The sequence below is a fragment of the Silene latifolia genome, chromosome 11, assembly GCF_048544455.1.
Source record: "Silene latifolia isolate original U9 population chromosome 11, ASM4854445v1, whole genome shotgun sequence".
NCBI lineage: Eukaryota > Viridiplantae > Streptophyta > Magnoliopsida > Caryophyllales > Caryophyllaceae > Silene > Silene latifolia.
Genome location: NC_133536.1, coordinates 152496309 through 152520662, shown reverse-complemented (window position 1 = coordinate 152520662; position 24354 = coordinate 152496309). Strand labels below are relative to the sequence as shown.

The following is a 24354-nucleotide window of genomic DNA, read 5'->3' as shown; positions in this document are numbered from 1 at the left end:
TCGTACACCCCCGTCTTATTTACATATCCTCGTGTTCAAGGTAGGGCATTAATAAAACGAATTCTGACTTCGCTCTTCGCTTTTGACCCCTCTCTTCTCTCGTGTGATTCGACCCACCTTAGGACCCGTCATATGTTAGTATGACCTCTTATTGTTAACATATAACTCATTTAAATGACATTAGATCAATTTGATAACCTAATTAGACACATTAGGGTACATTGACGTAGCTTTAAAAATCAACTAACAATTCTGTAACTTAATTGAATGCATCTCTCTCTCTCTTTCACCTAATTTCTCGCTGGTATAAGAGTGCGTGATTAGCACCTTCTTATTAACACTCGATGAGTTAAATTAATTAGCAAACTTGACCTAATTGGACCCCTTTAGGCCGTGTAGAATGTGCGTTTGCAAGGTATCTTTTCAAATCGATCAACGTCGTTTCTAACTTGTTTTCTAGCCCGCTTTCAAACTTGTTTCGCAATCAATCGATCTAACTAATGAACCCGACCTAGGACTTGGGGTTGGACGTGGCTTTAGGCCGTGAGGCTTGGCCGTGTCCTTTGGTCTTTCTTGTTTCGTTTGTTTTACATCGTTTGTTCTTTATTGTTTTGTCGCTTGTAATTTATCGTTTGTTATCGAGTTGTAATTTTCAAGTTAGCTTTCTTTTATCGAGTCAAAACTTCTTCCAAAAACCTTAAGTCTTGTTTGGTTAGATGGTTGTGCCCCAATGCATGTAAGAGCGTAGTAAATCGCATGTTGTTTAAAGCAACATGGCCCGATTTATGCTAATGCATGCTTTGGTGCGTGGCCCTATGTCTAATTCGATGAGATTAAGTGAAAGCACACATTACGAGGAGTGACCCAAGGCCGTGAGTCATGTAAGCCGTGGGCCACCCCCCTTGTGCACGTTTCCCTAGGCCGAATTGGCCGTGTAATGTGTCGTGTATGGTTTTGTGTATAGCGTTGTATTTTAGATCGAGTTGTATCTTTAATTTATCGTTGTGTCGGCATGAAATGCCTGGGTTATAATAGGATAGATCCCAACGGCTCCTCCATTCCCCTTAAGCCTTGTTTGTTTTGTATGTTGTTAGATCAATCAACCCACATGCTAAATTACAACCTTGACAAAGTTAGTTTAGTTGCATCTATATCGACATAGAAACTGCACATGTTAGGGTTTTGAAAACGATGTTTGCATATCATATATCGTAGTAGCTATGACCTTGTTTGAAATCCGATACTTGACTTAGTAGAGGCCGTTATTGACGGGCGGGGTTAAGTGTCCTTATGGGCTTCCTAACACGTACCCTCACCCCTTACTCAAGATCTATGGTTTGTGGATCCGTCTAAATACCATTGGATTACGAGAGTCATTCAAATCGAGTGATATAGGGTACAAGTCTTTATCTTTAATCACTCGTAGTCGATTGGCTTTATGCTTTTCGATGAAAGGTGTAAAGTTGACTTGAACGGTTCCAAGTTCCCAAAAAACTTGGTGGCGACTCTAATTTGTCTTAATTCGATTCGAAAGAACCTCGAGTCGATTATGCCTAGTGTGGATCCCGCGGACGCAGTTCCCGAGGGCCTTGTCCACAGTTTCTGTAGATACCCGTATCCGTCGATATTGGAATTTATAGAGAACCCGACAAACACCCGATGATGATAGGACACATGTATTTATTAGTTGTCATTGTCATTATTTGGGTTCGTTTTACGATGTAGAATGAGCGTTGTCGACGGAGTATTTTATTAATTTAAATGATATTTAAATTAAAACTTTTTTAAGGTGAATTCATTTTACTTTATTTTGAATTTATTTTCTCAAGTTTATTTTATTGAAAATAAAATAGATAATTGATTTGAAAAATCATTTTATGAGTGTATTTGATTTGAAAAATCATTTATTTTAATGTGTTAATTGATTTGAAAAATCGAATTTGAAAATCGAAAACTCGTTTTAACCACACGTTTTGGAGCTCGATTATAGCTCGGTTTTTGAGCCCGTTTTCTTTACGAGTTGGCACGAATCTCGAGTACACTAACCAACCTAGGCTTATACCCATCCAACCCCAGTTCGAACCCCCTTATCCACATCCCAAATCTCGTCCCAAGGCCCCCAACATAGCCCAACTCCTTCTCAACCCGTGTTCAACATAGCCCGTTTGTTTTGCTCCAAACTTGGTCCAAACCCGCAACCCATCACCACCAACCCGTACTCCACACTACCCACCATTACCACGTCCAAACCCACCATGAAACCCCTCCACAAAACCCGTCTCCAACACTCCAAAACAGGCCCCAAACAACACGACACAAACATCCCCCTGTTTTCGTTCAGCTCAAACCCGAGTCCAAAACCCGCTCCAAACACCTGCAAAACCCGTGCCCATTAACCCTAACCCATACCCTAATATCCTACCCATATTACCTTACCTTAACCACCAAAAAAACCCCCCATACAAACCCTAGAAAACCCCACAAAAGCTGCTGGACAGCAGCTATGCTCAGCCGAGCCCGTCTGCCTCTCCTCCCTTTTACCCTACTTTAACTCCTTATAAATACCCACCCTTCACCATACATTCAGGCCTCTAAGTTCTCCATACATACAACCTTCAGTTACAAGCTTTAAACTCCAGAAACAAACCCTAATTGCCTCTAAAAAACCCTTCACAAAACCGACTTGCAAACTGGAACAATTTGTGTGTCCTCTTCGAAATACAATTCGTTCCTCCTTCAAACATCCATTAAAATTCGAGTTTCTTGTTCCTAATTAACCATAAAACATCCATATATACATTAGACAAAGATTTACGAGCCAAATTGCCCTTGAGAGTACACGAATTCCCTCGAAAAACAGAGTGTTATACACTCTGTTTTTGCGGCTTTTCCTGTCTGTCCAGTTCTGTTTGTGCTCGTTTTGCGTGCCTAATAACTCAAAACGAGCAGGGATTGCTTTAATATCTCTGTTCTACTCTCTTTCTAGTTTTCAAAACATCTTTTAAATCGAATTTTCATCGTGAAACGAGAGAGAAATCGCTGTTTGAAAGTTGCTGTCCAGATTCGATAAAACGTGTTGTTTGCTTTGTTTCTTCGTCGACGACGGCCTCTCGAGATAAAATCTACCATCGATTACGATCCAAGACGGTGTCAACGATACATGTAGGTTAAGGGTGCATCAAATCCTCCTCTTTCTCCCTTTTATTTCGTTTTTTATGTTTGTTTTTTATAGTTTGTTTTTGTTTGTTTATCGTTTTTTTGTTTATCGATTGTTCTAATTAACTACGAAACTAGTTTAGTCCGAGTATGAGTTAAAGTACCACCATGAACACCCGCGTTGACTTGAGATGGGAAAGAAACCGCTACATCAGTCGGTCGTACACCCCCGTCTCATTTACATATCCTCGTGTTCAAGGTAGGGCATTAATAAACCGAATTCTGACTTCGCTTTTCGCTTTTGACCCCTCTCTTCTCTCGTGTGATTCGACCCACCTTAGGACCCGTCACATGTTAGTATGACCTCTGATTGTTAACATATAACTCATTTAGATGACATTAGATCAATTTCATAACCTAATTAGACACATTAGGGTACATCGACGTAGCTTTAAAAATCAACTAACAATTCTGTAACTTAATTGAATGCATCTCTCTCTCTTTCACCTAATTTCTCGCTGGTATAAGAGTGCGTGATTAGCACCTTCTTATTAACACTCGATGAGTTATATTAATTAGCAAACTTGACCTAATTGGACCCCTTTAGGCCGTGTAGAATGCGCGTTTGCAAGGTATCTTTTCAAATCGATCAACGTCGTTTCTAACTTGTTTTCTAGCCCGCTTTCGAACTTGTTTCGCAATCAATCGATCTAACTAATGAACCCGACCTAGGACTTGGGGTTGGACGTGGCTTTAGGCCGTGAGGCTTGGCTGTGTCCTTTGGTCTTTCTTGTTTCGTTTGTTTTACATCGTTTGTTCTTTATTGTTTTGCCGCTTGTAATTTATCGTTTGTTATCGAGTTGTAATTTTCAAGTTAGCTTTGTTTTATCGAGTCAAAACTTCTTCCAAAAACCTTATGTCTTGTTTGGTTAGATGGTTGTGCCCCAATGCATGTAAGAGCGTAGTAAATCGCATGTTGTTTAAAGCAAAATGGCCCGATTTATGCTAATGCATGCTTTGGTGCGTGGCCCTATGTCTAATTCGATGAGATTAAGTGAAAGCACACATTACGAGGAGTGACCCAAGGCCGTTAGTCATGTAAGCCGTGGGCCACCCCCCTTGTGCACGTTTCCCTAGGCCGAATTGGCCGTGTAATGTGTCGTGTATGGTTTTGTGTATAGCGTTGTATTTTAGATCGAGTTGTATCATTAATTTATCGTTGTGTCGGCATGAAATGCCTAGGTTGTAATAGGATAGATCCCAACGGCTCCCCCATTCCCCCTAAGCCTTGTTTGCTTTGTTTTGTATGTTGTTAGATCAATCAACCCACATGCTAAATTACAACTTTGACAAAGTTAGCTTAGTTGCATCTAAATCGACATAGAAACTTCACATGTTAGGGTTTTGAAAACGATGTTTGCATATCATATATCGTAGTAGCTATGACCTTGTTTGAAATCCGACACTTCACTTAGTAGAGGCCGTTATTGACGGGCGGGGTTAGGTGTCCTTATGGGATTCCTAACACGTACCCTCACCCCTTACTCAAGATCTATGGTTTGTTGATCCGTCTAAATACCATTGGATTACGAGAGTCATTCAAATCGAGTGATATAGGGTACAAGTCTTTATCTTTAATCACTCGTAGTCGATTGGCTTTATGCTTTTCGACGAAAGGTGTAAAGTTGACTTGAACGGTTCCAAGTTCCCATAAAACTTGGTGGCGACTCTAATTTGTCTTAATTCGATTCGAAAGAACCTCGAGTCGATTATTCCTAGTGTGGATCCCGCGGACGCAGTTCCCGAGGGCCTTGTCCACAGTTTGGCGACTCCGCTGGGGAAAAGAGGACTAGTTACACTTTGTTTCTAGGGTCTTTTCCTCCGAGGTGAAACTTGAAAAGAAAGTATTGGAAAGTAAAACATTACTCATAGTGCTACGATTCATGCATAAACCCTTAAGGATTTTCCCGGGCCGTCCCAGCGTTTCTTTGTGATGCGTGGGGGGCGACGTCCCACTATGCCAGGAACTCGCACATTGCTTGCTTCCGCTCCGCCTCGCGTGGTTCTTGATGGTGGGGATGCTCTTCTAGGTACTCTACCTAAAGGCCCTTGCTCTATAAGACCGCAAAAGGATGGAGGGCATAGACCTTCTTGTAGAAGACTTGCCGAGACTTAGAGATGTCTAGGAGCATACATCCTTATAACATGAGAATGACAATGTGCAAGGTGTTTTTTCCCGAGTCTTTTCAAAATTTCCATGTCAATTTCAAAACCGAACTTTTGAACAACTTACTTTCAAAATAGCATGATTTTCAAAACGCGGAATGCTGCCCAAATAGGACTAGAATTTTCGGCCAAAATGAGCTTTTATAGCCGGCATGCTGCCCATTTCAAATCTCATTTTCAAATCGATTATTCGTTTTTTCCAAATTCAATCCAAAATGTTTCTCGAACCTCAACCAAGCATGAAATGCGTCGAGTCGTGTCCGGGTCATGGCCGTGTTAGGCCAGGTGTGTTTCGTTCTAAGAGTCTAGAACACGACCTTGTTGGGTCACCTAAGCTCACCTCTTGGGCTTTGAGTCATGTTGGTCGACCAATTGGTCTAGAATAGTCCATAGAAACGCCCAAGCTAGGCCATTTAGGGCGTTTCACCCGAACCTATGGGCTATGTTAGTCCAATCACGGGTTTAGTCACACCAAGTCCAGTTTAGAGTCGAGCTATGACAACTTGAGTCATGTCGTCTTGTCGAGTCTAAAATGAATCAAGGTCTAAATCCAACCGTGAGTCGAACCTTTGGTTAGTCAGTCTCAAGTCGAGTCTTGACTTGAGTCAAGTTGGTGTCGTGTCCCTAAGTGTGCAGGGGCTCTTGCATTTGAATATTGACTCAGTTCGGGGTTTTCTTGTAGAAAGGCCGCCAAAAACCCGACTTCAAGCAATGGAAGATGCTGTTAACAAACTCACTGAGACCGTGAACCTCATGATGGCCAGAATGGATGCGATCGAATCCAAGCTGGGTGAAGATTCATCTTCATCTACCCCACCTCTGACTGACCTGGATAAACGGTTCAAATTCATTGAAGACCGTCTGAAACTCTCCCGGGGGAAGAACATCCATTACGAAAATGCTAGGGCCTATGCCCCAGTTCAGGATAAGTTGCCCACGAACATGGTACTCACTGATATCCCAAAGTTTAAGGGCACAGAAGATCCAGTCCACCATGTTAAGGCCTATAAGAGGTACTTAGCATCGAAGGGAGTACCTTTGACATGCTCTCTGAAATTTTCGCTCAATCGCTGGATGAACACCCGAAGGCGTGGTTCTACAATCTGGACCTTAAGAACTTCCCTACTTTCGAAGATATTACGGTGGAGTTCTGCAAGCACTATGCTGATAATGTCGAGATTCGGACCAATATAAGAAAGCTAGAGGTTATGACGCAGAAAGAAAAGGAAGGCTTTACTGAGTTCCTTGCAAGATGGCGCGCTGAAAGCGTAAAGTTAGCCAAAAAGCCTGATGAAGTCGAAATGGTAGATAAGTTCGTAAATAATCTACGACCTGTTTACCGCAATGCTCTGAAATACCAGAATTTCGGTTCTTTCAAAGAATTGATAAGAATTGGGATAAAGGTAGAAGATGACGTCCGAATGGCAGAAGTTGAGAAGCCAAAAGGATACCAAGGGGCCTCATCGTCTAGGACCAAAGCCCCAGCAACGACCCATATTGATGAAGTCATCAATCTCTTAGAAGGGCAATCGAAGAAACCGCAGCGCCAAGCTCCAAAGGGCATTAACCGATATCGGATTCACTTATACATACGCTCTCCAAAGGCTCATAGCCCAAGGAAAGCTGAAGCCTATTGGTCCAACTCCGGACCCACCCGCTGAGCAACAAGGTAAATGGTATAAACCAAATGCCTATTGTGCCTTTCATCAAGGGAAAGGCCATGATACTGAAAGGTGCTATCGACTGAAGCACGAAATTCAAGACATGATTGAGAATGGAACACTCCCAATCCCAACTGTTAAACCCAATAACATCACCAATCCATTTGGCGATCACGCCAACTTTGTTTCTGTCGAAGACAATGTCGATTATTCCTATCTTATCCGCCCATGTCACTTGAAAGGGGTGTTTATCGGGAAGATATTTGCGGATTGCCTTGAATTCTTGCCAAACCCGAAGAATGAAATTCAAGTCGGGAGTCTTGCTCCAGAATGTACTCCTCTCGTTAACGAAGTTAATAAAGGACAATTCGATTCACCGACCTTCATCATTGGCGTAGATCCTCAGAGGACTACCTTGGGATGGAGGCATACCATCAAAGGGATCAAGGACTAGAACCGAGCATCTAAGCTGATAGCTGAACAAGGGAAAGCTCAAGACCAGATTTGAAAAATTATGAGTCGGGATCTGTTTTCTTTTCTTAGTCGAGTCGAGTCTAGGACTTTCTTTTCTTGAAGTTGAGTCGGTTGTCCCGCGATGACCTAGGGTGTGTCATAGGAATCGTTCCTTTGAGTCTGTTAAGCAATTGCCTTTCCAATAAAAGTTGCAGTTTCGTTTCCAAATATGTCTTGTTTCCAATCCTCAAACATGATAAAATGCACAACACACTCAAAGGAATCCCTGGGGTAGAAATATGTCGTGTTTCAAAATGTAATGTACACTAGGATCCCGTGTTTGATTCCTTTACCTATTCCATGTCTGGTGGTAGAAAACCTCCATCTGAACCAATGTTTGTGACAAGCTTTTAGATGATTCTATGACAAACCCGGACTAGCTCCTTGTTTCCCCTATCGACGATGACAGAAGGCAAGCCTTTTCCCCACAAAATCATCCCCTCTCAAAGAGAGAAAAGATCAACCCGTTCTAACAAGGAATTGTTCGTTCTGACCCAAATTAGTTGGCGAAGCCAGGTTTTCAAGGTGTATCCATTTGTGACTAAGGGAATGAATAGAAGACCATTTTCAAGAAGAGAAGAAAAAAAAAGGTGAAAAAGAATGAAAAGATGAGAAAAAAAAAATGACGAAAAATAAATCAAAAGAAAGAAAAAAATGAAAAAAGAAAAAAGAAAAAAAGAAAAAAAAGAAAAAAAGAAAAAAGAAGAAGAAGAAGAAGAAGAAGAAGAAAAGAAAAAGAAATGTCCAAATGTTGATCGAAGTTTAAAGGCGAGGCCAAGATAGTAAGTTAGTGTCATTTTTAGCCTTTCTACCCTTAAGTCCTTCTCGAGACAAATGCAAGGGAATAGTCAGGGATTCTGAGAATCAATCAGTGTGTTTCATTACACCCAAGCCTTTAGGGTCCAGACATGGAAATTTGAACCAACATCGTTTTCCTACCCATTTGCACTCGGATTTCATCAAAATCGAGACACCTTTTCCAACCACGATGTAAGCCGGCCTTAGCACCACAAAACGAACCTTCAGAATGATGGTTTACCTTTCAAACTTTTTTTTTACCAAGCTCCACATCCCAAAAGATCCAAGCCTTTTTGTACCAACCCTAGACACGGGATTTAACAGTAACTTACAGGCTAGAATGGGATACGACATGATACTTTAGGTGAAACCTTCGAGTGTGTACACACAATCAAAATGCCATGTTTATGCACCATGATCGAACTACGTCGGATTTGATTTCGCTCCACGCGAATACGTAGGCAGTCCTTCAGAATAAGGGATTCAATCCACTCATCAACCAAGTTGTCATCTTGTCGGTTTCTTACGGGTCTTAACCAAGTCCAAATGAAGCCACCTTTGTGTGAGTCGGTCTTAGCACTCGATGTAGACTAGGATGAGGATATAGGTTCGGATGAATAGTATCGAGTCTCAGAATGAGCTTTATCTAACGGTTTATGCAAAGATACTGAGTCATATAGATGTGGGTTTGTGTTGGGAATAGAAAATATGAAAAACCCGCTGAAAAGAAAGAAGGCGTGGAAGAAAAATAGTAAAAGCCCGCTGAAAAGAAAGAAGGCGGTGGCAAGAAATGATGAAAACTCGCTGAAAAGAAAGGAGGCGAGGAGAAGAGTGACAGAATGTTCCCAACAAGAGTGATGTGTGATGTCTAAGTGCTTTCATAAGATCAGTCTGTGTTTAGTGTCGGGCGAAGCCAACGTTATTGCTCTGTGATTTTAATCCACCTTGTCAATGCCAAGTGATCTTGATTCCCATGTGCCCTCGGGAGCACGCCCATGCCATAAGAAATCTTCGTCCCAAGTCCGACGACCTTGTGATTCCCGTTTGTCATCTTTTGGCACCAGAATGGCCAATTTACATTTCTACCTCCAACAAGTCAATAATTGAATTAAAACTCGTGCACACTTACGGTTTTATTTTCCTTTTTGTTTTACGGTAGCGGGCTACGCCCACGTTGTTTACGGGTCATACGGAGTGTCTAAGTCGTATTTCATGCTCACCCATCAAGGTTCGATTTCAAAAAAATTCAAAATTTCAAAATTCAATTTTTGAAGGGCCGATGGCCCAATATTCTAAATGATGACAAATTCGAAATTCGGGTCGATGACCCAATCATTCAACATTTTCAAATTCAATTTTCGGGTCGATGACCCAATCATTCAAAATTTTCAAATTCAATTTTCGGGTCGATGACCCAATCATTCAAAATTTTCAAATTCAATTTTCGGATCGATGACCCAATCTTTCAAATGATCTAATTTTAGGATCGATGATCCAAATGTGCCTATGTGTTGATTATTGCTTGTACGTTTTTGTGTTTCAAATATAGCAGGATATGCTTCAACTGGGGGCTCTAAAGTCTTCGACTTTAGAGCCATTGCAAACTGGGGGCTCTGAAGCCTTTGGCTTCAGAGACCATTATCAAGATGTAAAGGATGACATCCACTCAGAATTCAATTCAATACAAGAGTATGAAATGGAAGAATTCCGTAGCTGAAAGCAAATAATGAAAGTGGCGGCAACCTCCTTGGAGAGTCCCGTCCCATTCGGACAAGTGCCAGCAGATGATAAATTTTGGGCAAATGTCAGCAGATGACGAATTTTGGACAAACGCCAGCAGATGATAAACTTTGGGCAAGTGTCAGCAGTTGCCGAACTACGACGCGGGTTTGATTCCGTCAGAAACGGATACGTAGGCACCCGAGGATAAGGCTCAACCCACCATATATGCAATTTATGGGTCGACGACCAATGATTATAATTTGACGCAACAGAAGCAAGAGTTAATCCCCGACGAAGTTTCAGGTATGATCTCTTCTTATGGCTGGCGAGCTTATATACGCAAGTCTAATGGACTATAAACGACCCGCAGAATCCTCAGGTCGAGAGGGACCTGGGGTGGGGTATACTTTGACTTTTGCCTTATCCAAGCCTCAGTCAAAGTGGGGGCTCTGTAGATACCCGTATCCGTCGATATTGGAATTTATAGAGAACCCGACAAACACCCGATGATGATAGGACACATGTATTTATTAGTTGTCATTGTCATTATTTGGGTTCGTTTTACGATGTAGAATGAGCGTTGTCGACGGAGTATTTTATTAATTTAAATGATATTTAAATTAAAGCTTTTTTAAGGTGAATTCATTTTACTTTATTTTGAATTTATTTTCTCAAGTTTATTTTATTGAAAATAAAATAGATAATTGATTTGAAAAATCATTTTATGAGTGTATTTGATTTGAAAAATCATTTATTTTAATGTGTTAATTGATTTGAAAAATCGAATTTGAAAATCGAAAACTCGTTTTAACCACACGTTTTGGAGCTCGATTATAGCTCGGTTTTTGAGCCCGTTTTCTTTACGAGTTGGCACGAATCTCGAGTACACTAACCAACCTAGGCTTCTACCCATCCAACCCCAGTTCGAACCCCCTTATCCACATCCCAAATCTCGTCCCAAGCCCCCCAACATAGCCCAACTCCTTCCCAACCCGTGTTCAACATAGCCCGTTTGTTTTGCTCCAAACTTGGTCCAAACCCGCAACCCATCACCACCAACCCATACTCCACACTACCCACCATTCCCACGTCCAAACCCACCATGAAACCCCTCCACAAAACCTGTCTCCAACACTCCAAAACAGGCCCCAAACAACACGACACAAACATTTTTGTTTTCGTTCAGCTCAAACCCGAGTCCAAAACCCGCTCCAAACACCTGCAAAACCCGTGCCCATTAACCCTAACCCATACCCTAATATCCTACCCATATTACCTTACCTTAACCACCAAGAAAACCCCCCATACAAACCCTAGAAAACCCCACAAAAGCTGCTGGACAGCAGCTATGCTCAGCCGAGCCCGTCTGCCTCTCCTCCCTTTTACCCTACTTTAACTCCTTATAAATACCTACCCTTCACCATAAATTCAGACCTCTAAGTTCTCCATACATACAACCTTCAGTTACAAGCTTTAAACTCCAGAAACAAACCCTAATTGCCTCTCAAAAACCCTTCACAAAACCGACTTGCAAACTGGAACAGTTTGTGTGTCCTCTTCGAAATACAATTCGTTCCTCCTTCAACCATCCATTAAAATTCGAGTTTCTTGTTCCTAATTAACCATACAACATCCATCTACACATTAGACAAAGATTTACGAGCCAAATTGCCCTTGAGAGTACACGAATTCCCTCGAAAAACAGAGTGTTATACACTCTGTTTTGTGCTTTTTCTGTCTGTCGATTTTGTTTGTGCTCGTTTTTCGTGCCCAATAACTCAAAACGAGCAGGGATTGCTTTAAGATCTCTGTTCGCCTCTCTTTCTAGTTTTCAAAACATCTTTTAAATCGAATTTTCATCGTGAAACGAGAGAGAAATCGCTGATTGAAAGTTGCTGTCCAGATTCGATAAAAACGTGTTGTTTGCTTTGTTTCTTCGTCGACGACGGCCTCTCGAGATAAAATCTACCATCGATTACGACCCAAGACGGTGTCAACGATACATGTAGGTTGAGGGTGCATCAAATCCTCCTCTTTCTCCCTTTTATTTCGTTTTTTATGTTTGTTTTTTATAGTTTGTTTTTGTTTGTTTATCGTTTTTTTGTTTATCGATTGTTCTAATTAACTACGAATCTAGTTTAGTCCGAGTATGAGTTAAAGTACCACCATGAACACCCGCGTTGACTTGAGATGGGAAAGAAACCGCTACATCAGTCGGTCGTACACCCCCGTCTCATTTACATATCCTCGTGTTCAAGGTAGGGCATTAATAAAACGAATTCTGACTTCGCTCTTCGCTTTTGACCCCTCTCTTCTCTCGTGTGATTCAACCCACCTTAGGACCCGTCACATGTTAGTATGACCTCTGATTGTTAACATATAACTCATTTAGATGACATTAGATCAATTTGATAACCTAATTAGACACATTAGGGTACATCGACGTAGCTTTAAAAATCAACTAACAATTCTGTAACTTAATTGAATGCATCTCTCTCTCTTTCACCTAATTTCTCGCTTGTATAAGAGTGCGTGATTAGCACCTTCTTATTAACACTCGATGAGTTAAATTAATTAGCAAATTTGACCTAATTGGACCCCTTTAGGCCGTGTAGAATGCGCGTTTGCAAGGTATCTTTTCAAATCGATCAACGTCGTTTCTAACTTGTTTTCTAGCCCGCTTTCGAACTTGTTTCGCAATCAATCGATCTAACTAATGAACCCAACCTAGGACTTGGGGTTGGACGTGGCTTTAGGCCGTGACGCTTGGCCGTGTCCTTTGGTCTTTCTTGTTTCGTTTGTTTTACATCGTTTGTTCTTTATTGTTTTGTCGCTTGTAATTTATCGTTTGTTATCGAGTTGTAATTTTCAAGTTAGCTTTCTTTTATTGAGTCAAAACTTCTTCCAAAAACCTTAAGTCTTGTTTGGTTAGATGGTTGTGCCCCAATGTATGTAAGAGCGTAGTAAATCGCATGTTGTTTAAAGCAACATGGCCCGATTTATGCTAATGCATGCTTTGGTGCGTGGCCCTATGTCTAATTCGATGAGATTAAGTGAAAGCACACATTACGAGGAGTGACCCAAGGCCGTGAGTCATGTAAGCCGTGGGCCACCCCCCTTGTGCACGTTTCCCTAGGCCGAATTGGCCGTGTAATGTGTCGTGTATGGTTTTGTGTATAGCGTTGTATTTTAGATCGAGTTATATCTTTAATTTATCGTTGTGTCGGCATGAAATGCCTGGGTTGTAATAGGATAGATCCCAACGGCACCCCCATTCCCCCTAAGCCTTGTTTGCTTTGTTTTGTATGTTGTTAGATAAATCAACCCACATGCTAAATTACAACTTTGACAAAGTTAGCTTAGTTGCATCTAAATCGACATAGAAACTTCACATGTTAGGGTTTTGGAAACGATGTTTGCATATCATATATCGTAGTAGCTATGACCTTGTTTGAAATCCGACACTTGACTTAGTAGAGGCCGTTATTGACGGGCGGGGTTAGGTGTCCTTATGGGCTTCCTAACACGTACCCTCACCCCTTACTCAAGATCTATGGTTTGTGGATCCGTCTAAATACCATTGGATTACGAGAGTCATTCAAATCGAGTGATATAGGGTACAAGTCTTTATCTTTAATCACTCGTAGTCGATTGGCTTTATGCTTTTCGACGAAAGGTGTAAAGTTGACTTGAACGGTTCCAAGTTCCCATAAAACTTGGTGGCGACTATAATTTGTCTTAATTCGATTCGAAAGAACCTCGAGTCGATTATGCCTAGTGTGGATCCCGCGGACGCAGTTCCCGAGGGCCTTGTCCACAGTTTTGGAGCTCGATTATAGCTCGGTTTTTGAGCCCGTTTTCTTTACGAATTGGCACGAATCTCGAGTACACTAACCAACCTAAGCCTCTACCCATCCACCCCAGATCGAACCCCCATAACCACGGCCCAAATCCCATCCCAAACACCCCCCAACAGCCCGCAAACACACGAGCAGCCCCCCTGTTTTGCAGCTCAAACCCGAGTCCAAAACCCGCTCCAAATACCACCATGAACACCCGCGTTGACTTGAGATGGGAAAGAAACCGCTACATCAGTCGGTCGTACACCCCCGTCTCATTTACATATCCTCGTGTTCAAGGTAGGGCATTAATAAAACGAATTCTAACTTCGCTCTTCGCTTTTGACCCCTCTCTTGTTTCGTGTGATTCGACCCACCCTAGGACCATTCACATGTTAGTATGACCTCTGATTGTTAACATATAACTCGTTTAGATGACATTAGATCAATTTAATAACCTAATTAGACACTTTAGGGTACATCGACATAGCTTTAAAAATCAACTAACAATTCTGTAACTTAATTGAATGCATCTCTCTCTCTTTCACCTAATTTCTCGCTGGTATAAGAGTGCGTGATTAGCACCTTCTTATTACCACTCGATGAGTTAAATTAATTAGCAAACTTGACCTAATTGGAACCCTTTAGGCCGTGTAGAATGCGTGTTTGCAAGGTATCTTTTCAAATCGATCAACGTCGTTTCTAACTTGTTTTCTAGCCCGCTTTCGAACTTGTTTCGTAATCAATCGATCTAACTAATGAACCCGACCTAGGACTTGGGGTTGGACGTGGCTTTAGGCCGTGAGGCTTGGCCGTGTCCTTTGGTCTTTCATGTTTCGTTTGTTTTACGTCGTTTGTTCTTTATTGTTTTGTCGCTTGTAATTTATCGTTTGTTATCGAGTTGTAATTTTCAAATTAGTTTTACTTTTATCGAGTCAAAACCTCTTCTAAAAACCTTAGTCCTGTTTGGTTAGATGGTTGTCCCCCAATGCAAGTAAGAGCGTAGTAAATCGCATGTTGTTTAAAGCAACATGGCCCGATTTATGCTAATGCATGCTTTGGTGCGTAGCCCAATGTCTAATTCGATAAGATTAAGTGAAAGCACACATTACGAGGAGTGACCCAAGGCCGTGAGTCATGTAAGCCGTCGGCCACCCCTTTGTGCACGTTTTTCTAGGTCGAATGGCCGTGTAATGTGTCATGTACGGTGTTGTATATAGCAATTGTATTTAGATCGAGTTGTATCTTTAATTCCTCGTTGTGTCGGCATGAAATGCCTGGGTTGTAACAGGGTAGATCCCAACGGCTCCCCCATTCCCATCAAGCCTTGTTTGTTTTGTTTGTATGTTGTTAGATCAATCAACCCACATGCTAAATTACAACTTTGACAAAGTTAGTTTAGTTGCATCTAAATCGACATAGAAACTTCACATGTTAGGGTTTTTAAAACGATGTTTGCATATCATATATCGTAGTAGCTACGACCTTGTTTGAAATCCGATACTTGACTTAGTAGAGGCCGTTATTGACGGGTGGGGTTAGGTGTCCTTATGGGCTTCCTAACACGTACCCTCACCCCTTACTCAAGATCTATGGTTTGTGGATCCGTCTAAATACCATTGGATTACGAGAGTCATTCAAATCGAGTGATATAGGGTACAAGTCTTTATCTTTAATCACTCGTAGTCGATTGGCTTTATGCTTTTCGATGAAAGGTGTAAAGTTGACTTGAACGGTTCCAAGTTCCCAAAAAACTTGGTGGCGACTCTAATTTGTCTTAATTCGATTCGAAAGAACCTCGAGTCGATTATGCCTTGTGTGGATCCCGCGGACGCAGTTCCCGAGGGCCTTGTCCACAAAGTCAAAGGCCACATGGGGTCCTTCTTCTTAGAAGGTTGGGCAAAGACAATAGAATGCTTGCCCACTTTGAAGGTCAAGGTTCCTAGACCGACATCTATGACTGCACCAGCAGTGTGCAGAAATGGTCTACATAATGGGAATATGCGCATCCTCAGGCATGTCAAGTACAACGAAGTCAATGGGGAAGAAAAACTTCCCTATTTGGACAGGAATGTCCTCTAAGACTCCTATTGGCTGGACCGCAGATCGTCACCATCATCTTGTCATATCATCCACATCTGCGAACCTAGTCAATTTGAGCTTCCTAGCAAGACTCAAAGGCATTACACTTATACCAGCTCCTAAGTCACATAATGCCTTCTCAATAGAGAAGGTACCTATATTGCAAGGAACAAAAAAGCTACCCGGGTCCTCTAGCTTATGGGGTGCAGTGTGAGACAAATAAGAGCATGACTCTTTGGTTAATGCGACAGTATGCACAGTAGTTATTTCATGAATTTAGTATAGGCAGGCACTTGATTAACTAACTCAAGGAAAGGCACTTGTACATTCAAGCTACGAATAACTTTTTCAAATTTATTGAAAGATACCTATTCCTTCGTCGGCACTAGTCTTTCCGGCTATGGGGCTGTAAGAAGTAGCTTAGCCCTCTCCTCTAAATCGCGCATGCCGGTATCCGTGGACTTAGGCTGAAAGTCCACTACTTTCTCCTTGTTGAAGCTTGAACCCTCTTAAGACCGTCTCAAATGTGAACCATTGATCGACATCGGGTCGTACTTCGGAGCCGGGACTGACCCATCAGCACTCGGGTCTTTCCCTAATATTTTCGGGACTGTCTTGCCTCGAAACAAATGATCCCTCTAGTTGTCGGGCATCGGAGGACGAAAAATCTCACTCTCAGCAGCGATCTCAGTCGATCGACCAGTGATGTCAGTCGATCGACTGAATTGAACAGGACCAGAAGCTTCTATAACCCGTACTTAAGTCGATCGACCGGGTATGTCAGTCGATCAACTGATATACCTGGTAGACGCCTTTTTCTTTCCTTTGCTCGTTCCAGCTTTGTTTTGACTCGGTTTTGCCTCATCTTTCGCAGTGGCATCCTCGACCATAGCAGGCCCCTCCAGGGTAGACCCACTCCTTAAAGTTATGGCATTTAGGGTCTCTTTCTGGTCAGTTTAAGTCGGTAAGTGTCCCGGAGCTCGAGTGGTACTCTTGCTAGCCAACTGAGCAATTTGGCTCTCTAGCATCTTCATCCCGACCTATCTAGCTTGGGACTCCTTCAGCAATTAGTTCTTCAACTCAGTGAACTCGGAATTTTGGGATTGTTGCTGCTGCTGAGGAAAATACGGAGGTTTTTGATATGGTTGTTTGTGTGGAGGCACATATGTTTGCTGCTGCTGCTACTGTTGTGGAGGGTGAGTCGGATTCAGGACATTCTGGCTACTCCACCTCAAGTTGGGGTGGACATTCGGCTCATAGTACGTGTTCGTCTGCCTATAGTGTTTAAAGGCAGCACAAGACTCAAAGGGGACAGAACAATTCTCTGAGACATGCCCCTCAGCTCCACATCTTCTACAGACGAAAGGACCGTCTGAAACAGCGTTAACATGGTACATCCCTCCTTTAGAAGCCCCTCCTAACTCATATTGGTCAAACCTTGCAGTGAGAGCTGCTAGTGCAGCAACAGAGGAAGATTCAGCAGCTCTCCTCTTGTTTCCTCTCGAATTCCCATATTCAGCCTTATGAGTGGCCAAATCATCGATGATCTTCCAGCCCTTAGTCTCTCCCATGCTCTCAGCAAATCGGGCATTGGCTGCAGCATCCAAAATAGCCCTCTGATCGTCATACATCCCATTATAGAACTGATTGCAAAGACTCCATTTTTCGAACCCATGGTGCGGTATGGTTCGCACCAGTTTCTTGAAACGGACCCATGCTTCATGAAAGTTCTCATCAGGCCCCTGTTTAAAGCTCGTGATCTGAGCTCTAATGGCATTAGTCTTCGAGGCAGAGAAGTACTTTTTGTAGAATGCCAAGGCCAAAGAATTCCAGTCGGTGATCCCATGAGCGGCTCGGTCCAGATCTCTATACCACTCCCTTGGAGCATCACGAAGGGAGAAAATGAACATGGTCTCCTTGATCTAGTCTTGGATCACACCGGCCGGCGGGGGTATAGAGCAGCAATAATCAATAAAAATCTCCATGTGCTTGGCTGCATCTTCATTTGCAGCTCCCCCGAACTGGTTTCTCTCGGCCAGGTTAATATAGGAAGGCTTCGGCTCGAATTTTCTCGCCTCCCCAGGTAGTTCGAATCCTTTGTAGAGATTCGCAGCTGTCGGCTCTGAGTGACTGGCAATGGTTGCTTCTTCAGCCATGACTGGAATTTCTGGAGAAGTGACTGTCTCAGCTGAAGAAATTGAAGTAGGAGATGTAGGTGGATCTCCTTCGAACAGAGCGTTCTCGTAGTAGCTTGACAGAGCACTCAGCTCTTCCTCTGTCGGTAATACCCTTTGTGATCGTCTCAACTCGCGCAAGGATTTCTCGATCTCAGGATTTAATGGTACTAGTTCACCACCCTGTGACCTGCGCATAAGAAGAAACTACAAAAATAATATAAGAAAAGTTTAAGGAACGGAAGTCCCTTAAACTAAAGAAAGACTAAATTAAAACAACTAAAAATCGGAACAATTGCCTCCCCGGCAACGGCGCCAAAATTTGATACCCGTCGTGAGGTGTCAAAAATAAATTTATAATCTCCAACTACAACTATAGCTAGCGGCAGTCGGGTCGAACCACAGAGAGGCAACATACTTTCTAGTTGTTTAAATTCGGTCTAAGGTAACAATAAGGTGGGGGTTTGATTGGATTTGGTCTACAACTAATAGTAGTAAAAGAAATGTAAGATAATGAAATATAGGAAATCAATTATAAAAAGAGGTACTAGGATGGTCGGTTCGTTATAGTTTCGGCGGCAGCATACTAAACAGGTCTAAATCAAACACATGAGGCGGGAAATAAAGAGGTCCTCTCGGTCCACTCTTAACAAATAGCATCTTTCGATCTCGCTATAGGTCCCTAATATCACTCCTGAAAAGTGATTTACGGTCTAAACTTTACCTATCTTTCGATCTCAGCATAGTTTAGTCATTTTAATTGGTGATCTAACAACTGTCCCTATCTCTCGATCTAATGGGTCAGTCATATATTAAGCATTCAACTAGTCGTGTGCACTCGATTCGTCGAATAAATAATTAAAACAATTAAAACGAAAATAAAACCTCACGTGGTCAGTCGATCGACCAGGTATGGCGGTCGATCGACTGACACGCGATTCAGTCCGTGTTCATTATATTGCCGCCTACACTACAATTCCCCTACATCCTAGCACGAATAAATTAGCTACTCATACTGAAATTAAAGGCAACAATAATATTAAGGATTAAATCTACGGAATTCATGCTTAATACGATAAAATAAACAATTAACAAAAGATGGCAATTCGGCTTGGAAACTGATCTAGCAATTCGACAACTATGAACGAAAATAAAATAACAGAATATAACCAGAGAGTACCATGTGAATTGCGAAGGAAAAGAACAAAGCCGAATGACAAAGCGAATTGAATTCAATACCGAAAGTAATCTCGAACCCTAATTATTTCTAAAGAACTATATGTAAAACTTAATGTAAAAACTTGATAAAAACTGGATGCCTGTATCTGATGTTCTAGGTTACGTTATATAGAAAGTATACGTAACTTTTATTCCCAAAACCTAAACATAATGGGCTTCAAGTTCCTCGATCTTTTAATTCTCGTCTGGAATAGCGTCTTGGTCGATCGACTGAGCATGGTGGTCGATCGACTGACTAGCAGTGTACAGTAGCTTCTGGAACCCGATAGTTAGTTGATCGACTGAAGGTAGTGGTCGATCGCCTGCTTTAGCTGCTACTTGACTTCTATAATCTCGTGGATTTGTCTTTTGGGCCTTGGATTGCGCACCAAGCTCGTTCCTTAAGCGAATACTTCACGTCAAATGCAATGCAGGATACTCGGGGACGGATTTAGCTCGATTTCCGCTGGATTCTTCACATTTCTGCAATAATGTACAAAAATACGGAAGTAGACGGAAATAGGGAGAAATGTAGCATAAACTACATGAATGAGCTCTGAAATGCGTGTAAAATGGGATGTAAAACATCATATAAAAGACACGCATCACCTGTATACTCGCATTCTTCCTCATCATACGATGTCCAAATCACACAATTACTTTGATAACTAAAACAATGTAAAGGACGGGTAGGATATCCCTACCTTTCAATGAAGAAGCAAATAGGGAATTAGAACCGCTTCCTATGAATCCACCACCTAATTATGCAATAAACAAAGATATACAATCAATGAATGATAGATACAACAACACACTTAACCCGTGCGCATCCAAGGTCCTCTCATAGCCTTGTCCTGGCTGGGTATGGCTCGGTCACGGCCTGTTCAAAGTCTGGCCATGCCTCGACCATGGCTAGGCAAAATCCATAGTATACACGGTCAGATGATGACGGAAACTAAATCAATTAATTCTCTTTACTCGATTAACTTAGGTTATAATTAATTATGACGATACGGACTAGGGTATGATTGAACGATTACTAGAATGATGACGATGTAGGGATGACTTACCACAATAATTCAAAGCTATAAATCCATCACAAACACGTACAGTATCTTGCTCCTTGCTCTCTCTCGGTTTCTTTCCTCTTTCTCGCTGGTTAGGGTTTAATATATATTGTGTAAAATAATATCAGAGTGTAGGTTGAGTGGTATATATAGATGTAGGTATGATACGGTTTATGTATTAAGCAACATCACCCCTTACCACAGACTATGTCGATCGACACACCCTACTCTGTCGATCAACCAAGCTCAGTTCTCCCCTAAACCGAAACACTGTGTCGATGCCACACACCCTTTCGATCGACACCTCTCATGGTCGATAGACACACTTGCTTAGTCTATAGACAATTAGTATATAACTCATTAGACAAAGCCGAAGGACATCACCCATTAACCATAAGATGATATTTCAAGACTCTTACAAGTTAACAAGACCTACACTGATATGTTCGATATTTATATACTTTTCCGCCCCTTTATTAGATTAATTTCATATTGCTTTTCCACTCTTAGAAGTAATTTTATGAGCTAATGTCGTCTTTTTAGTATTGCTCATGTTTGATTGTAATTTATAGGATTTGGGTCGTTTCTACGTCAAATCCCATCACTTGGAAGAAACCCAATAAAAACGAAGCTATGCGTGACGAGTTATTGAGCCTAGGAGATCGTGTCATGGTCCTAAGGAAGTTTTGAGTGCAGGGGAACAAGTTTCAAGTCGTTTCTATCTCGTATGATCAAGTTATGATGATTTTACTATGCTTTGTCAAAGATCGTTCGCATCCCCATGCACATCCCCTAACCTTCGGGGACATGAATGAAGTTGGAATAAATCTAAAATATGGATTTGCTACGTCCCCGATAGGGGATGTGTCCCCAACCCCCAGGGGCCGCTGCAACCTATGCATCTCTTCATATTCCGCCCCCTCTATATATTACTTGCTTGTTATTTTGACATACTATCTTTTATTCATCATTTACTTATGCTTTTAGGGTTTTAAAACACTATTTTACATTCCAAATAATTTACATAAACAATTTGGTCCATTTTTCACATTTCGATTCGGGTTTTAATTCAAGCTTTGTTATTCCTTATTTCAAGTATTTCCTTTGGTATTTTCTCTTGTCTTATTTATACTCTTGTTCAATTTCATTCCTTTACTATATTATTGTTATTATGTCTTTAGCTTCATCCATGTTTGTAAATTGTTTACATAAGAATATGAGTGAGTAGACTATTTATCTAGGGGAAGGGATGTAGCATGTAAATTTATATTCTTTATATTGTTTAAATTGGGTGATTGTCATTTTATTTTCTCTATTCCATGGCTTTCATCGTTTGTTAGTCCTTTGATTGTCGGCCACAATCCTTGGATATACTCGTTAATTTCTAACCTAAGACCGATAGCCGGGAAGGGAATTAGACAAAGCATGAGTAGTAAGACGACCTAGTACGATCGGAAGCATCTAGGGCCCGTTTTATTGTCGACAATAAACCCACAAAGCATGTGCCATTGACTTAGACAATATCAACATCAGAATTCCCGTATATGATAATATCATTATGCTAGTTTACATGTGAAACCCAAACCCCTAGATTCCTTCTTAATATTGTTTTTTATCATCTTGTTTAATTGCTTTACTAACCTTCAAACCAAACACGTTAATCGACCTTGATAAAATTTGACCCATGACAACTTGTTAGCAAATCCCATCTCCCTGAGATCGACCCCTACTTCTCTAACTACATTCAATGTTTGTTAGCCTAGAATAGGGTAATTTTTCTTTGTATAGGGTACGCGACAATCCTATCAAATTTTGGCGCCGTGTCCGGGGGGCACGGTTTTGTTTGCTATTTAGTTGTTTAGTTTTATCTTGTTTTTATTTGTCTCGGCGAACACTTGTACCTTGGGGTCATTCTTACCTTCCTCTTGTAGTTTAAGTCTTATGCGCAGATCTTCTCGTTTGGGTGAGCCAATTCCAATTGATCCGGAGCCTGAGAGAACCTTCCATTGTAGACTAAACTATTTAAAAGAGCTCATAAATTCTTCCAGTTCTGACAGTTCGGCTCACACCCGTGCCAATTATCAAGCTCTTGAAGAAGAGGAATGCACTACTCCTTCCTCACCATCATGTCCACCACAAGTCCCTAAAAAAAATGGTATGCTTATCCAACCATTCCAAAGAAAATGGTATCTCCACCACCAATATTGAAGTGGCGAATTATGAGATTAAACCGGCCTTCATTAGCCTAATTGAGAAACGCCAATTTTATGGAGGTCCTCTTGAAGATCCTAACTTGCACATCTAAAACTTTTGTGATTATTGCAACATGATAAGGCAACCGGGTGTTATGCAAGATCAAATACGGGAGATTATGTTCCCTTTCTCTTTTAGGGATAAGGCTAAGCTATGGATCAATAGCCTTGACAAAGTTTCCATGGGCATCACCGATTGGAGTAGCTAGGTTCTTGCGTTCTACCAAAAATACTTTCCTCTAGAAAAGACCGCCCTTTTGAGAAGCCAAATCAGCGGTTTCCGACAAGGGGGCGACGAGAGCCTATTTGAAGCATGGGAGAGGTATAAGGAATTTCAAAGTGAGTGCCCTCATCATGGGTTAGATCCTTGGTTTTTGGCTATCACCTTATAGAATGGATGTTATTCTGAGTCTTGCCCCATCCTTGACTTCGTCTGTAATACCCCGTAATTTAATAATATTTATGAGAATAATTTTTATAATTCAAATAATTAATTAAGGGCATTTACAATAATAATTGCAAATAAGACGTTAACTAAATAATAAAGTAAGCAAGTCGGGAATTGGACATAGCTAGTAATAAGGCCTTGGGCCATGTGTTATACTTCAGTGGGCCAGTTTTATTGGCCAAGTATATGTGATGGTCGGAATTCGTATCGGGATTTAATAATAATAATAATAATAATAATAATAATAATAATAATAATAATAATAATAATAATAATAATAATAATAATAATAATAATAATAATAATAATAATAATAATAATAATAATAATAATAATAATAATAATAATAATAATAATAATAATAATAATAATAATAATAATAATAATAATAATAATAATAATAATAATAATAATAATAAAAATAATAATAATAAGTATAATAATTAATGATAATTCCTATAATAATTAGAATAAGGCAATAGTTTCCTAATTGGCATCATATACTCTCTAAACCTAGACTATAAATACTAAGATAATCTTAAGAATAATTCATAAGAATAGAAGTAGGAGATTTAACAGACGGAAGGAGTAATTAGCGATAAAAGGTAAAGATCGTCGTAATTTATGTTTATATCATCTTAATCTATTAAGTTATCATTTATACACCGTATGGACCACCGTGAATAGTGCCGATGACTTTAGTAGTTTCTCTTGACCATCGAGATTACAGTAAAACCATTATTGACCGTCGTTGCCCACCGTGAGAGGCGGAATTGGCGTCTAATGGGGGGGGGGGGGGGTGTTCCGTGAACCTTAAGACGGAGTTTGTACCTTGTGTGGTTGTCGACTTGACCTGGGACTTGGGTGGTTGGTTATGTTAGCGGTGGGAGGTCCTATTGGTGGTCTTAGGGTGGTGGGCTGTGGTGGTTGGTACGGTAGCTGTCGAGTGTGGTGGTTGCTTGGGTGTTTGTGTGTTAGACGGGTTGTGTGTCGTTTTTGGGTGGTCGTAGGTTGTCGTGAGAGGTCATGGCTGGTGATGGGACCACCGTGGGTCAAGGGAGACGACGGTGGTGGCCACTAGTGGTCGTGGGGTGGTGTAAGGAGGTGAGTGTGTGTGTTTTGTTGTTTGTGTCGGGTTTTGAGGGGCCTGTTTAGGGAGGGTGTTTGTGGGTTTCTGGTGGCGGTAAGGCTGGTAAGT

At 41.3% G+C, this 24354-nt stretch overlaps 2 non-coding genes across 2 annotated transcripts; one reads left to right on the top strand and one right to left on the bottom strand.

Moving 5' to 3' along the window:
• The first annotated feature begins 17665 nt into the window (after positions 1–17665).
• Positions 17666–17772, top strand: LOC141616056 (small nucleolar RNA R71). The gene has a single exon (XR_012530434.1). It is a non-coding gene; the product is annotated as a small nucleolar RNA R71 (small nucleolar RNA).
• A 5187-nt stretch (positions 17773–22959) lies between these two features.
• LOC141615774 (small nucleolar RNA R71) lies at positions 22960–23069 on the bottom strand. Its single transcript, XR_012530175.1, has one exon. It is a non-coding gene; the product is annotated as a small nucleolar RNA R71 (small nucleolar RNA).
• Positions 23070–24354: the final 1285 nt, after the last annotated feature.